General features: G+C 37.1%; 1 protein-coding gene across 1 annotated transcript in view; it reads right to left on the reverse strand.

Annotated features, from left to right (window-relative positions):
• Positions 1–18,057, reverse strand: part of LOC135222057 (transmembrane protease serine 11F-like) — a 70,652-nt gene that overhangs the window by 7,335 nt on the left and 45,260 nt on the right. The window lies entirely within an intron of this gene.

An 18,057-nucleotide genomic window follows, 5' to 3' on the forward strand; every position in this document is an offset into this window, starting at 1 on the left:
AGAGAAATTCGTTCAATGCTTGTTATCAATATACTCAACAGCACTCTTATTTTTTCACATGAAGGAAGATCCGAACTCTCATAAACAAGAGGTTGGCTCAACAGTCATGTCAAGAGAGATATAGCAAAACTTGATTCTTCACAAGTCTATGTAGTTTGAAATGTCACTCCATTAAACTAAACGATGGAGCATCTGCTTTAGGGAAAACATTATTCATCTATTGAATTCAAGCCTTAAACTATAAGAATTCAGTAATAGCGTCATCATTATAAATAGAAACAACTTATATAATAATAATAATAACCTTGGTTTGACTAAAATCCCAAAACCAGAAAAGTGACCATGTTGTGGACTTACAGTGAGCAAAGAGCGTGTCATTGAGAGAAGGCACATCCAGTCGAAGAAGTGATGCCTTGGTTGAATGGGGGCCCCTTTGACTCCACACTTAGCAAAAGCCTGCACCTCCTCCTCTTTTAACTCCTCCTCCTCCTGTGATGGTTGAAGAGGTACGGGGCATTGGGGATCTATGACTGGAGGGAAGGTAGGTGGATACACTGAAATATGGTGAGCAAAAAAATGGAAAAGGTAAGAAATGGATCAGTCAAAATATAACTATTTAGTGACCTAAGTTAGCCTCCAGCCATTAACAGTTCCAAAACACCAACCGAATAATATTTTAGTGGCTACTGAGTCTCAGGAAAATCCACCCACTGGGGGGAAACTTTTGGGTTGCTTCCTTGAAGGTCCAGAGTATTCAGAGCAATTAAAACCCTTCTGTAAATCATGATCAGTTTCAACTTTATATTTAAGACGTTTTCAGAGGACTCATACATGGTGCTGAAAATTATTATCAACTAAAAAATTCTCCTTCAGTTGACATATATGAAAATATATCAATTCTGAGGTAGAGCGGATTGGATATTAAAGGACATTTGTAGCTCATGTATATATATGAATCACGGTGATGTTGATAAAAAGTTCATATATATATATATAATATTTATATATATTATATATATATATATTATATATATAGTAAATTTTCTAAATTCAAGTCTATTCGGTATTATTTCGCAACAGACTATCTTTTCATTTACACTTTGAATCAGTTACATATTTCTTTTGCCTTTCAGGTAAAGCATCCAGGAGAAAGAAAGTGTGATCATGATTGCTTCCATTTACTTCTTATAGACTGAACTGCTTCCTCGTCTATCGGCGGCTCTTCAGGACTAACTTATAGGTGTTGTTGTGCGTGATTAAGCTGGTTATATGCTCACAGAGCAGCCCATAAAAGTTACTAATTGACATACAGTTTAGTTTGGTAACTTCCATCATTTCCTATTTGCTGCCAACCAGATTCTAACATGAACACTACAATCTCTCCTTAATCCAAGGAAAAATCCTCATATGACAGAAGAAGTCTACAGTGTGTGATATTCTCAATGGCACCTTTCATCATTCATTCAGCCATTTCATTCCTAATAAGCCTTTTGTTGTGGTATCTAAAAAAAATTAACTTTCTGATCTCTGCTGTTTAGCAAAAGAAATTCCATTTTAAAACTTAACATCAACACCTAACCCATGTACTGCAGTTATTACATCTACACAGCAAAGTTGCAAAATCTAACCGCAGCACACTTACAACATTAGAAGTAGCATAACGACCTGCATTCCCAATCTAGAATTCATCTAAAATAAGTATTACTGTTCTACATGCTATGTATCGAATGTCTCTTGAACCAGGTACATCATCATCCATCTTTTAATTATCATCATAAAACTTTATTAGACCATAGTCAGGTCTAGATATTACAGACTACGACTTCACATGCTCAATAACTATATCTCAGTCATACAGCATCACTCATCGACCTCCTACGCCTCGCCTGCTCGACCCTCATAACCCCACTACATAAAACTACGAACACGCCCCTAAACAAACGCGGTAATATAAGGCTTATTCTGACCACTCCTAGAGTCAAAAGTTTAAAACATAAATGATGCCCCACAGCTTCAAATGACGGGTCGATTCAAGTGTATGCCCGGAATCTAATTGTGAACAGACGCACCCAGCAGACATCAATTGCTACCATCAATCTCGTTTCGATTGTACTTGCTCCGGCAAACAAGTTAGTTAGAAGACAATTGCACTATTAATATTTTATCTACAACTTTTGTCGGTCAGCACGGGTCTGTACAGCCCTAGGTGTATTCTTGATGGATAATTACCTTCTATAATTGGTTACAAATAATCGAGTAATATTGAGTATGAAATCGCGAACTCTGATTCGCGGTGTTAATCCAGGATGGGTTTTAAGCGTATTGTATATAGCTAAGGTAGTATGGGTCGAATGGTAATAGCCCAAGTATAATAGGTGATGAAAGCTAGCGTTAAATCCAGTGTCCAATAGGCCATTGCTCCCTGGTGACGAAAAACTTATTACCATCGATTTACCAAAAAAATCTGAAAAACTATTTATCACCACTGGGTCGTCTAAACGAACTAAACACTACTTGGAGATTGAACCCATCGAGACTGTCAGTTTTTGCTGCTTGAGACAGAAAGAACTGTTCTACTGCTTGAGAGTCACATCCATGGTCGTGGGAGAAAGGTGAAAGTAATTGCTACCATTATGATTCCTAAAAGACCTGCACACAACAGGAAAAGTGGAAACAGATCTTTAGTCATTCACTTACGCCTTGACTGAGGTGTGGCGGCCGAATCTGCTTCTAACTGGTCATCTGCGATGATAACCGTTGTCAGGAAACACCTGCAAAGGACAATACAGAAGTTATCAGAAGAGGAAAGCTCCCTAAACCATAGGAAATATAAATGCTTCTTATAATACACTTCAAGGTATGGTTGCAGCCATATACGGGGGCTTCCAAGGTCAAAGAGCTTGTGATCATGATCAACTTGAAATATCATAATGCATGTGTACCGAATGTAAGTTTGTCACAGACTCGACAATGCTATTTTTGATCCCCTATTCGTACAATTTTCCTAGACTCTCGGACATCTTTCGTCACTTGGTGGCTTCACTACTAAGCAGAGACTGAGCACAAGTATTACTGATCAGTCTGGCAGCTGTAGGGAATTCAGTCAGTCTGGAGTCCGTCTCAGTTGACAAAGGGACTTCAATATATTTCAGGTAATGGAGTGCATCCATCCAGTGCTAACAAACGTTGGCACCACTGATTTCTGAGCACTAGATGAATATTCACCCAGAACATGATGCAACACTCTTCGAGTACACTTGATCCTCGATGACTCTTTACGTTCATATATGTACACATCGAAGTGTGTTTTCCACATACGGGTGTAAAATAGATGGTATTATTTGAATGCCTTAGAAAAATTTATAAAATTGTTGGAACATTCACTGTAGTATATCAATGCAAAGTAGAGTCAAGGATATTCAAGGTTGAATCTGGAAGTTAAGCATGATTACTAATATACATGTCATAAATATCAAGATTACTTGAAAAAAATATATTAGTTGTAATAATGGTTGTGAAATACACAAAAATTCGATTACACACAAAGATGAAGAATTTCTATCGTGTTCTTGTCCCCTAAGACGTCACACGAGAGTGGAAACGTCAGCTGACTCTTTTAGTTGAAATGCAAAACAGGTGAACAAATGCATAGCAACTCAACTCTTAGGTGTCTACCTTTAACCAGCAAAAGGCTTGTTTCGAAAAGCGAGATTGTTTGGCACCTTGTAGTCAACAGAGCAATCGTATATAGACTGATGTGACAAGCAAAAGAGGAAATGTGAATATGCTGTATAGAGTGGACGACCCCAGTGCACTAAGCCTACTGTTCAAAAAGATCGGTGCGTCATTGATGTGCTATGTCTGGGGTTTTTATCGTTTCTGTTGCAAAATATTTGGCGTTTAGTACAGCTGCACTTTTTGACATTTTTTGGAATGAGAATGCTCATGGCTTAGCCAAGCATTAATACCAACCTTGCTTCAACGATTGATATAAAATAGTGTAGAATGATAGGAAAAGTTCGTATGATGATATAATCACTCTGGGAGCTTTGCTGGAAATATTTGCAAAGTAAACATTTCCATTTTTTCATGAGACTTACAATCACTTGAAAACCAGAATACAAGAAATAATTTAGATTTATTTTAGGTCAGCCAAGTTGAAATAAAATAGATAATCATCAACCAGTTCCTATGGCAAAGCAAATTTGCTTTAATTGACTTCTACTAGAAGATTTCCTTGATATTGTTTACATATTCACAGAAGTCATATCTAGAATTACTACTAAACATGATGAAAAGTGGACAGCGTTGCCCAATTCCCAGAGAATTTTCATTCGTCAAGAATAAGGTAGTATAAACCGATCTGCAAAATCTGTTCTCATCCCTCAAAAGGTCATCACTACGGAAAAAAAAAAAAAATATATATATATATATATATATATATATATATATATATATATATATATATATATATATATATATATTATTTCCTAAGGGCAGGGGACACAGCATATTGATGATAACCTTATCCATTCATCATCAGTCTAAGCCTCAAACGTCAGACTGTTGTGGCAATGAAACAAATTTATATACAAACCTAGGAATATGTCCACTCATCACATTCATGAAGACTAAAAACTTCTTAATAAATCATGAACCACTCTTAACTAATAAAGATTTGTTTTTGTGTAAGCTAACCTTACACATAAATAATTAGGTTTAAGAAAGAACCTAATTTTTATGTGTAATTTTTCTCAGTGTCATGGATAAACACCGTTCCATCAGAGAGGGAGAGTTGTCTTTCATATGCCAATCAAGAGATCTCTGCTAAAACAAAACCTGGCGTCAGTTTCCCCACCTCACAGGGATGCTACCACATGTCCATGAAAGAGCACACCATCAACCAGCATCTTTTACTGTACCAAATCTCCCTGCGTTTCTTTTTATGAAGAGGCTCTTGTCCCTTTGTTGTAAGACAGTCTTGAAATATGCAATTCATGTTGACGTTCTTGGCTTAGCCATGAGCATTCTCATTCCAGGCACCCTTATGGGCAAGAATAAACAGACACTAAGTTTCTCACCTCTTCATCCCAAGAGAAGCAACCACTCTAGAATTAATTTAATTGATGGATGTTGTGGATCAAAATTTTTCAAGATGTGGAACGCACTTCATGAAAACATGGAATTTCTCTCCTCGTGATGAAACTGCCATAAAGACTGAAAGGTAGGTGGTCAATGACCCACTATATTGCATTTTCTAAAAATGAAAAATTAGAGGCATGACACCATAAGGAAAATCGATTTTCCTGATTAAAATAAGAACTGTGTAACATACTACAGGCAACACCATGCTTTTATTCATACTCAAACTAATAAGATATGGCTTTCTAAGATGGTCTCTATAACAAACAAAAATGGATTCATTTCTTACTACAAGGAATGCCTGGGAACTTGAAAACCTCTATGACCTCAACATCCTTCCAAGATATTGATCTTGTTCAGCACAGCACTTGCTCTTTAAAACTGCAAAGTGAGACGTCCACGTGAGTCTCTTGTGAACAACCAGTACGAGGAACCTTAGTCTCTGTCACACAACGATTCCTATTTGCATCATATAATGTCTGGGTATCAATGAATGCCTCTAATGCAACAGGAATGTTTGTAAGGTAGAATGCAGACAGTGCTACTGGTCATTTGCAGTCTCCTTTCGTTCCCCAGCTGCAATTAGGGTTGCCACATATTCTGTAAAATATAGATTAGTTCTGTATTGGAGAGTGAGATGTTGCATTCTGTATTAAAACAATACAGAACACCATTTGTTCTGTATTTGGCTGTCCAAACATCATTATTTTAACAATCAAATTACATGATCGTGTTTTTCAGTCAATCTTGCCAGACAGCAAAATTATGCTTTTGTCAATGGTTGCCTTCAGTACGAGTAAAGTACACGACATAACATGATTCAATGAATCCTGCTATCTCCAGGTTTTTGCAAAGTTAGAGTCCTCTGAAGTCATACTTCAGTCTTGGGAATGAATGTCCCAGGCAGATCAGAGACATACTGAAGTTTCCTTTGAATGCAGATGAGGTGAATGAATAGAAGCAAGTGTAATTTCTTCTTCTGTAACAACATATTTCTGATCTTCGTAGAGGTAGTCAAGAAACTTGAAATAAACGACACAACTGTCGTGGACCTCTGCCCAATTATGAAGGCTTTAAGGGACAACCTTGTGCAAAGAAGAAAGGATAGTTTCTATGGCTACCTGACAAAAGAGAAGTTGCAGCTGCTTTCTTCATCAAAGTCAAACACTGCAAACGCACATTTTCAAGCATTCCATTGTCTGCCACCACATAACTAGATAAGTGGTTTGACTTTTCAGAGGAAAATTCGCTGTCTTTCCTACATCCCCTCTCACTCAAAATAAGATCACTTTTGTGACATAGAGAAAGTAGTTGAGAAGCTCGAATTGATCAGCAGGCTCAATGTCAACGATGATGAACTAACAATCATTAATGTTATTGTAGAAAGACTCAAGGAGGGAGAATACTGGAAGTCCAAAGACTCACTGCCAGGTGGATGGCTGTCTTTCAAACAAGCGACCTCTCTGATATGTTGGCTGTCCTTCAACAGGTTATGTTGACAGGATATTCTCAATTATGCCAAACAAGTGGACTGACATCAGGAATAGGTGCTCCATATAGCTCATTAAATCCGAACTTCTTGTAACCCTCAATTTCGAACAGAGTTGCGCTGACTTTCTCACAACCATTGTGAAGGATAAAAGGCTTCATGCCGCAGCAAGGGCATCACAAAATATTCATGGAAAAAGTTGGAAACCTGGGAATGACCGATATCCAGAGTCAATTTCTCTGATTCACTGAAAATCTGTTTGATGTTACTTTTCAATGCCTATCGTAGTTTAGCAGTGGAAGTAAATCCTGCATTTTATTTTGTATAGTACTGAAGGAATAAAATAATCTTGATTGTAAGGGAGTTCTTCCCTAACAATTGGGAAATTGGTGTGTAGTTAGAATTATGCCTGTTTTAGTTTTTCCCATCAGTCGTAGATGGTGCCCCTTGAACGCTCCCGGTTACGACAGAAACCAGATACGTAAATCTCAACTATTTTTATTTAATACCTTTCTTATATTGATTATTATTTCGTAAACTGTTGTTTTGAATAATTACCCCTTTTATCTCATATGTTTAATTTCGACTACGACCCTATTACTAATATTCCATTGCCCTTGCTCCTACTACTCTGTTCTCCTTTCCCTCTCTACTTTACCCTCGCTACTTTACCCTCATCCGCCGACTCGTGAAGCTTTCTTCGCCGCCTCTTGATGAGATTTTAATCAGACAATTAGTTTCTTCTGCTTCTGCTTCATCAAATGCAATAGGAATTGCTAACAGTGGTGCCATTTGGTAGTGTTTCGTCTGCTAGCTCGGTAAAAACATGGCGACAATGACTTTTATGACGTCATTGTGGAATTATTCGGAAAAACCTTTACGACTAGAATGCTGGCGATTTTTCCCTATTTAATATTGAAGCGTTTTAATTGCTACCTTTTTATTACTACTACTGTTTACAACATTTTAGATAATAGTGAGTCATCCTGAAGTGGCATTAACTAATGTTAGGAGCTGTATTTCTGCTTGTAATTCCTGGCCACTCGCTCGACTGATAAGGATGTAACTCCCATTTCATTGCCTGTCATAGGAGATATAGACCGGACGATTTACATATCTCTTCGCATTGCCACTTTTGGAAGTCGTTTAGAGTTTATTGGTATAATATTAGTTATAAATGCTAGTGTTACACTATAGTTAGCCACATTATAGTTACTTTCTCAATGATGATTATTTTCAATATTCCATTTTCTTTAATATTAAATAGATAGCATTAAAAATAGTTATTCGTAAAGCTGTTGATCACTATGAGGATAACTATAATGTAATATATGTTGGGTGTAAAGCTGCAATATTGGTTTTGTGTGGTTGGTTCCTAACTTGCCCAATTGGCCTTTTATTTATCACATTGTAGGTATTTATTGCTGACCTATTGATCTAATTTATTGCAGTGCCCACCGTAATTTCCAGAGATGTTAAGTGTTGGCACCTTACGTGGCTCACTTGTCTGTTGTGCCACCTGCAAATGTACGTCTTTTGGTTTTCTGAAATCTTGCATTTTATTCAGTGATATATAATTTTGAGAGATGGGAGTTCTTTTACATGTGCTAGCTGCGATATATTGGACATAGGACCTACTGTATATTGTAAAAGAAGGAAAAATTAATACACACACACACATACATGCATCATACATACACATATGAAAAGGTATCAGATACCGATTATTCGCACATAATTTTGTTACAGCCTTACAACATGGCCACGAAGGGTACTTTTAGGGATGTATGGCTGGAGATTCCTGAATTCCAACCATGGTTATCTGAGATGGAGGGAGAAGCAACGAAGGCATACTGCCGTACCTGTAAGAGAACTGTTGGTGCTGATATCGCAACGGTACGGAGGCACAAGAGGACGAAGTTACACGCTACCAATGCAAGTAGGGTTGGGGAAGCACCTTCTCCGCAGTGGTATGGGATACGCCACCATACTGTTAGCATGTTTTCTGGCAGAACATAACTTACCTTTCACCCTTGCGGATCATCTCAATGATTTGCATAAAAAAAATGTTTCCTGACTCTCCCATTGCTCAAATTATGTCTAGGCGATGAACAAAATGTACTGAGGTTGTTAAAGGGTTAACTAACATTTCAGGTCAGTATTTGGTTACGAAACTCAGAAGCAACAAGTTTTCAGTTATTGTGGATGAGACAACTGATAACTACTTACTAATCATTTGCAATCATTGTTCGATATTACGATCCTCAGGCCAATATGATCTGCACAGGTATGTTGGATTTAATGTTTATTGTAGCAACAGTGAACAAGCAGGATCCACAGATGAAAATTTATATAATATGCTTATGGGACGCCTTGCCAGAAATAACATTCCATCTGATAATTTTATTGGATTTGCAGCAGACGGCGCTTCAAACTTGATGGGACAAAAACAACTCTGTGTGCAGCAGACTAAAGGAAACTTTGCCAGGTATAACAGTTTTTAAATGTGTGTCATTCCATCCACTTATGTACATCGAAAGCAGCGACGACACTCCCAAGGTACTGTGAGGATCTGGTAAGGGAAATTTATGCATTCTTTGCTCACAGTGCTAAACAAAAGCATGAATTTAAAGAATTTCAAGAATTTAGTGACGTCAAACCTCACAAGCTTCTCCATCTGTGTCAGACATATTGGCTGTCCCTCCACCAAGCTGTACCAAGAGTACTTGAGCAATGGAGGCCATTAAAGCTGTATTTTTCTTCCAGGCAATTTGAGGAAAGGCTTGTATCGGTCACGCTGATAGCTGATAGATTGAAAGACCCTGCAGTATTTTGTTATTTTACCTTCCTTGATTACATACTGCCTAAATTCAATAAACATAACCTGCTCTTCCAGAGAAAGACCCTAACAATTCACCTCCTTCATAAAAGTATCACAGATTTATACAGGTCACTGCTCACACAGTTCTGTAAACCTGACTATTTACACAGGACCTCCCTGGAAAACGTTGATCATTCTAATGGGTCACATTATTTACCTTTGCAGCAGGTATACCTTGGGGCTGCTGTTTATGGCCTCTTTCAGCGTGAGGACATTCGCAACAACAACAATATGATGATGGATGTACGTCAAAGGTGTATACAATTTTTTATCATTATGTGCTTAGAAATGAGAAAGAGGGTTGAACTAAATAATAAACTATGAAAATTTGCAGCATATTTACAGCCACGGAATGTTGCAGATGCAAACATACAACTTGAAATGCCCTCTCTTTATGATTTTGTGCAGGAGGTACTACCTAGTATATACCAGGGATATCTGAATCTTAGACGATGAATGGCGCAGCATACCATGGCATAATTTCCCAGACGAGATCAAGAGTTCTCATTGTGATATTATTCATTTTTATAAACATTTGTCACACACTGAGGATCAGGAAGGTATGAAGAAATGTAAGTCATTCCACACATTTGCAGTACGAGTACTATCTCTACCAACATCAAATGCAGATGTTGAACGATTGCTTTCTTGCCTTACTAACATTAAGACTAAAACCCGAAATTCTTCACAACAACCATCCGTTTTATTACTATTACTCTTGGCCGAATGTTGTTATATACTTCTCTATAAAATAATGCATATGATATACTCATTTACAGTTGTATGTTCTAGATTATTATTATGTGTGCTGACTTTATTGTATGTAGTATTCATAAATGTGAAAATCATAAACTATATATTAATTTATGTTAGTCTTATAAACAGGTATATGATTTTACATAGTTGATTATATGTACATACATATTGAATAGTAATAAAATATTGTTAACCCTTAAACGCCGAATGGACGTATTAAACGTCGAGTCAAAATGTCTCCCGTATGCCAAATGGACGTACCATACGTCGACTCAAAAAAGTTTTTTTTAAAATTCGCGGAAAAATACTTATAGGCCTACCAGCCGAAATCTTTTGAATCACACGCCTTGGGGGATGCTGGGAGTTCACGGATCAAGGTGTTGTTTTGTTTACAATCGTTACGCAGGCACGCAAGCGCGAATTTCTTTCTTATCGGACTAAAAAGTATCAGTGACACATCTCAAAAATTATTTCGTCACTTTGACATAATTTTTGCACCATTTTAAATTATCCGTTACATAAAGTATTATATATGAAAATGTGCGCAATTTCATTTAGAATACAACAAAAAAAACTCATGATTGTAGCTTTTATCTGTTTTGAAATATTTTCATATAAATAACGATAAGTGCCAAAATTTCAACCTTTGGTCAACTTTGACTCTACCGAAATGGTCGAAAAACGCAATTTTCAACTAAAACGCTTATATTTTAGTAATATTCAACTATTTACCTTAATTTTGACACTAATTGGAAGTCTCTAGCACAATATTTCGATTTATGGTGAATTTATGAAAAAACTTTTGCCTTATGTCCGCGCGGTAACTCTTCCGAAAAAAATCATACATGCGATTGTGATAATGTTTGCACCATTTTAAAATTAGCCGTTATATAAAGTTTTATATATGGAAATGTGCGCAATTTCATGCAAAATACAACTAAAAACAACCCATGGTTGTAGCTTTTATCAGTTTTGAAATATTTTCATATAAAAAATGATAAGTGACAAATTTTTAACCTTCGGTCAATTTTGACTCTACCGAAATGGTCGAAAATCGCCATTGTAAACTAAAACTCTTATATTTTAGTAATATTCAATCATTTACCTTCATTTTGTAACAAATTGTAAGTCTCTAGCACAATATTTCGATTTATGGTGAATTTATGAAAAAAATAAAATTTTCCTTACGTCCGCGCAGTAACTCTTCCGAAAAAATCATACGTGCGATTGTGGTAATGTTTGCACCATTTTAAATTAGCCGTTACATAAAGTTTTATATATCAAAATGTGCGCAATTTCATGTAGAATACAACAATAAATAATTGAAGGTTGTAGCTTTTCTCATTTTTGGAATATTTGCATATAAATCACGATAAATAGAATAAAAACTACGTTCGGTCAACTTTGACTCTACCGAAATGGTTGAAAAACGCAATTGTAAGCTAAAAACTCATATATTTTAGTAATATTCAATCATTTATCTTCCTTTTGCAACAAATTAGAAGTCGCTAGCACGATATTTCGATTTATGGTGAATTTATGAAAAAAACTTTCCTTCCCTCTGAGCGCGGATTCTCCGCCGTAAATCTCCGAAATGCGTACATCGCATTCTCGGAAAATTTGCTCCGTTTCATATTAGGCATTTCATAAAGTTTTATATATGAAAATGTGCGCAATTTCCTGTAGAATAAAAGGAAAAATATTTGAAGGTTGTAGCTTTTCTAATTTCCGGAAAAATTGCATATAAAAAAAAAAATTATAAAAACATTTCAACATTTGGTCAACTTTAATTCGTCCGAAATGGTCGAAAACTGCAATTGTAAGCTAAAACTCTTACAGTATCGTAATATTCCATCATTTAAATTCATCTTGAAACAAATTCGAAGTCTCTATAACCCTATTTAGATTTATGGTGAATTGAAAAATATATATTTTTTTTACGTCCGCACGTTACGAATTCCTGCATCATTTTGTGATAATATTTTCTCTGTGTTGCTTTTATTGTTTTACAATGTGTTATATACCAAAAGGATTGCAATTTAGTGTAAATTACAACGAAAAAGAGAGTAACTTGTTACCTTTAACCGTTTTGCGCACAGCGCGATTTGAATACAATTATATATGAAATTTCGTTTTTGCACTATCATATATCGCATTATTTATATATGATAATGATAATTTTTTTCATTTCTGATGGTTGCATACTAAACTTCAGCCAATGACAAAAAAGGAGCCAACAATGAACTCTTAATCTTGAAAACTAAGCGCGCTGTGTTTTTTTGAAAAAAATCTTTTTTCCGCTTCCGCGCTCACTCCGAAACACCTCTAGCACAAGGGAGACAATTTTTTTTTACCGCTTCGGCGTTTAAGGGTTAAGTAAATTTGGCTTTAATTACCACCATTCTCCTTATTAGTTAATGTGCAACATTACTAAGCAACACAACGTTTATTTTACTGTATGTATGCATATTATAATAACATAATCCATATAAATGTCAAAGCTAATTCTCATTGTACAATGTGAAACATATTAAAGTTTCCACCCTGGTGCATTTTCTAAGTATTTCAATGAAACATTTAACTGCGTAAACGTAATGGTTTTCATACATGTTGCGATACACTGTTACCAAGTAACATATATTACGTATATCTATAAAAAATATTATGCTGGAAAATATTATCAATGTATAATAAGCCATAATATATGTCAATGCTTTGAATGCTGAATACGACATATATTAAAAGTTACCCCATTAATCCATTTTTTATGGCCTTCAAACCTGAACTAGAAAACGTACATGTATGATGTCATGGAGGAATATGACGTCATTTACCCAAGCTGGACTAACGTCAGCACTGCTTGATAATTGTTTTAGATTAAGTGATTTCATTTGAAGTGCATCTCATTTTTAAATTGCTAATTCAAGTGTTTCTTTAGCCACACAGAGGTAGTGCTCCATTCCCCCTACCGACGTTGGTGTCTTAATTGATGCAAGTCTGCATCCCATTTGTTGCAAGTTGGACACTTGGATGACATTCAAGACAGCTGCTTCAAATCACTGTAAGGGCCATACGGACTTGTGTGAATGTTTACAGCAGTTCATGGCCGTCATTAATAAAACACTGAAACTAGTCTCGTCGCCACAAACATACGCTAGTTTACAGCAGGAGCCCAACTACGTCATTTATCCGGAAAACTTCTGTGATATCAATGACTATTCCCGAGAAATCCATACAAATTAAGTATTGTGTACTGCTACAGCAAATCAGAATCTTAATGTTTATTTTGTTAACAACTGTTTCATTTACATTGATGGTACACATATATATTATTTCCTTGTCTATGTCACGGCATGTCATTCAGTTTTTAATTTCTATACACTTATCACTTCACTAATAACTGACAGCCTGAGAAGTGATCTTCCAGTCCTCACCAAGTATGAAACACGTCTTTCTCACCCTCATGTTAGCTGCACTTGGCCTCAGAATGCTCGCCATAGCTTTTCCTCCTTATACAACCATGTGCTGTATTTTTCTTAGCTCGAGGTGGCAACCATAGCTGTAATGCTTTTTCGATGACTTGTCATTCCTTCCATTGCACCGGTTCTCGGCGATCTGCCCAGATTCTTTAACTTTACCTTTCTCCGATTTCTTGACCCTTCTGAGAAAACGAACCAGAGTCTCAAAATGTGACTCGTTAGTCTCATGCCTTTGCATGACGATGCTGCTGAGGTGGACGTTACAAAATTGGATAAGTCCCCTTTTCCCTGTTGACATGCTGAGAATTTCGAGCCTTGGAGTTTTGTCCCATCTAGCCAATCACTTCATCTGATGTTTTTAGTGTCAAAAAGATACAAATTAACAAACATGTCAAACTGATGTTCAAGCTAACCCTTGGCGGCTGCCATCATTTCAAAAGAAACAGATTCTGAGGACACTCCTGAAGGGCTGAGGCAAAGCCTAGAATGCAGCAAGTGTTCAAACGGTCAGTTATTCTTGGAAATATCTCCTTCCCGGGCACTGATTTTTGTTTCCTTTGATACCTCATCAAACAGCTTTTTCGTATCTGTTTTATACTGAAGTTCTTTGATATAGTGAGCGTTTGGATATTCAATGCAATCAAATAGTAAGGGTGATAGGATGTTTCGCTCGCTACATGACACCTTTCTACAGGAATGTGAGGGCGCCCGTTGTTAGTGAGAAACCCACTTGCCTATTTCATACCACTTTCTCTTCTCAGTCACACCCAATTTGTTCCATACAGCACAAAAGCGTTGGTCTCACCACGATCACCAGAGGAGCAGCTAGACACTATTTTGCTAGTCAGCGGAATTAGTCTCTCCTCTTCGAGGGCAACCCCCAACCACACCAAACTCCCCAAGACTTCTCTCTTGAATAGGTTTGGGGAAATATATCCATTCATATTGAAGAAATTTAATAGCATCAATGTGATTCAGCCAAACGCAAACACACACACACACACACACAGAGGCAGAAAAACGCAGTTATGACAGAGGTGCTAAGAACATGTGGCAAAATGGCTCAAAAGGCTGATCAGGGTCTATTGCCTCCTCTCTTCCTCTTGCCTTGTGTAAGCCGATTGGCCTATCATCTCATTCGTACGAATTAAGCTTTAAATAATTGGTGACTCTTGGGAAGGCGTCAACGCTGCCTCAAGAGACGTTCTGTGACTGAAAATGCAATGTCATTTCCCATCCTGCTTCACGATTTTCAATATCGGTTTTAGTGCATTCACTATAACACAAAGGTATATATTCATATCTGTGAAGGCAATGACAAAATCCGGTCCATTTTTTAAACACTCATTAAAGACTTTTACGTCATCATCATCATCGCATTTTTATTAGAAATATTTTAAATGCAGAGTGCAGTAAAACATTCGATAAGTGTGAGAAATATAGTCAAAAGATAGGCGAAGATTTCGCGGAAATTGGGTCAAATCAATTTATCTTTTCATGCTACAACATACATTCATATACCTCCAGGATAGAAATAATTTACCAATGTTGGCATCTTTCAGAGGTGACCCAAACTGCCTGTCATATTCCCTTGAGCGCCAACCCCATTCAGCCAAAAGATTTAGGGTTTTTCAGACACTGATAAATTGCTATCTGAAAATTATTTTTCAACCGTGTTGCTTCTAGTCTTGATCACTGTTTAAGAACAGCGCTTGCTAAAAAAAAAAAAAAAAAAAAAAAAAAAAAAAAAGTAAGCTCAATTCCCTTCCATGTGGCTAAGAGTCAAACTTGACTTCCCCGACCGAACCTCTCTTGACAGAGTGAAACGAACAGTTGAAGGTTTCAATTCCTTGCATTCACCGCCTACTAAGCGAATACTCAAATGAAGCTGTATTGGAAGTTCCAAGTTAAAACTGTTTTGCCTTCACAGGTTCCCAACCGAAGAGCAGCACACCCAGAGCTTCCGATGAGAACGAGAACTTGGGTTAGGAATATGTAGCGCTTTTCATTATGGCGACAGTCCACACTTCCTTCACCAGGAAAAATAACCTGCATAAATGTCTGATGAAATCTCTATCCGTAACGGCATATATGTGGTCCTCACAAATACCTGAGTTTGATTTCCCTCCCCACCGTTAGTTATTTCCTTATTCATGGTCGAAAGAACGTCAACTTTAGTATGCTGGCTGTCATGATGCCTCTCCTGGAAATTTGATTGGCGTCGTCTGTCCTTTGTACTGAAGAGGGAAACTGAGTGTGACGCCTGGATCAGACAACAGTGGACTGCAGCCTCATTATCATATGTTGTAAAAAAGAAATATATATCTCTGGCAAAAAAGGGAATACTGTTAGTCTCATTTTCTGTCATATCTGGTGAGGAGCACTCTGCAGACGAAAAACCTTTTGAGGAGAAACATTACGATTTCATGTTTCAGTTTCCCGTTTCTTTGTGTGGCATTCTACAAGAAAAGTGACGAAGTGGGATCAAGGAGGACGGAGGATGATTGAGGGAAGTGGACTGCAGGAGGTTACTAGAGAGGCAGCGAACAAGAAACACTAACTCTGAAATCACAGCATTCCTTCTGAGTCAGAATCACGTAGGTCTAAGTTCTGAGCAGACAGATCTTCTTGGGCAGTAGTCCGGAGCTTTCTTTGCATAACACAGTTGGTCACTATCTGCAAATTTCTTCTTTTCCTCCGCGTTACTTCGTGTTGCAAGTTCACAACCATCTTTCAAAACCACGATTCGTGATGCAAGAGTTTTTTTAGAATCCTAATCCCCTGTCAAGAAGATGATGGCCTCAGCCAGGCTACCGCAAGGTACACCTTTGGGCTTCCTAACAGTTACTATTATTCTGGGGAAAATGCTGTAATATTCTTTTCGATCTCATTATATTAAATTTTGTTTTTTGTGGCCAGGGTAGAGTCATTATTGCCGCTCCTATCAAAGCAAAGCGGAAAATGGGATGGAGATCATCCATTATCTTAAGATGACCATCTTCGAGACATGAAAAGCAAAACATTTTTCCCAGCGACCCTTTATGTGGCAGTTAGGAATGCTGTTTCTTGGCTAGTTGTTGCTTGACTGATAGACCGGCAGCCCGGACCATTAAGATACAACGATCGCGATACCGACTGTAACCCCTACCGGTATTTAGGAGTAGACTTGTAAACTGTGAAACTGACCGTCTGCCGAAAATATATTGGTGGCTTACTTAACAAGCACCACTAATTGCTTGTTAGAATTAGGGTCTAGATCCAATATATGAAATACCAGATGAAACTAATATGTAATATATCTGCAGACTCTACTGATTATAGAATGACCAGTGACAGACATTTTGGAGGGTGGGTTCCCCCAGACAGACGCACTGAAAATGGGGGGTTAATTGGATTTAGATCCAACTTAGGAGATACCGAGTAAAATTTACACTACAATAGCACTGCAAATTCCTAGAATACTGTGGTGGTAATGACAGACGTTTTAGTGGGTGGTTACCCCCTGACAGACGCCCCACAACGAGTGGGGAGGGGGAGACAGGATCTGCATCCAACATTGGAGATACCAAGTAAAATTTGTACTACAATTGCACTGCACATCCTAAAAAAAAAAATGCTGTTATTGGTAATGACAGACATTTTTAGTGGTGGTTTCCCCTGACAGACACCTCACAACGAGTGGGGAGGGGGAGGGGGAGACAGGAACTGCATCCAACATTGGAGATACCAAATAAAATTTGTACTACAATAGCACTTCATATCCTAGAATGCTGTTATGGTAATGACAGACATTTTAGTGGGTGGTTTCCCCTGACACACACACGCCTAAACAGGTGGGCAAGGGGAAGGGCAAGCCTGATAATGAATGTCTAGATTAGTAATAGTGGGCTACTATTGACCCGTATTATACATTATCGTGATATACTTAATAAATATTTTTATCCTTTCTATATACCTTTGTATTTATCTAACACCGTGTTTCCCAACCTTTGACACATTGAGGAACCCGAGACAATTTTCCTCATCCAAGGAAACCCCAACACACACACACACACACACACACATATATTATATATATATATATATAGTATATATATATATATATATGTGTGTGTGTGTGTGTGTGTGTGTGTGACACACACACACACACACTATATATATATATTATATTGTGTGTGTGTGTGTGTGTGTATATATATATATATATATATATATATATATATATTATATATATATACATATTATTATATATATATATATATATATATATATATATATATATATATATTATATATATGTAAGCATTTGTA

The sequence above is a fragment of the Macrobrachium nipponense genome, chromosome 3 (assembly GCF_015104395.2).
Source record: "Macrobrachium nipponense isolate FS-2020 chromosome 3, ASM1510439v2, whole genome shotgun sequence".
NCBI classification, from domain to species: domain Eukaryota; kingdom Metazoa; phylum Arthropoda; class Malacostraca; order Decapoda; family Palaemonidae; genus Macrobrachium; species Macrobrachium nipponense.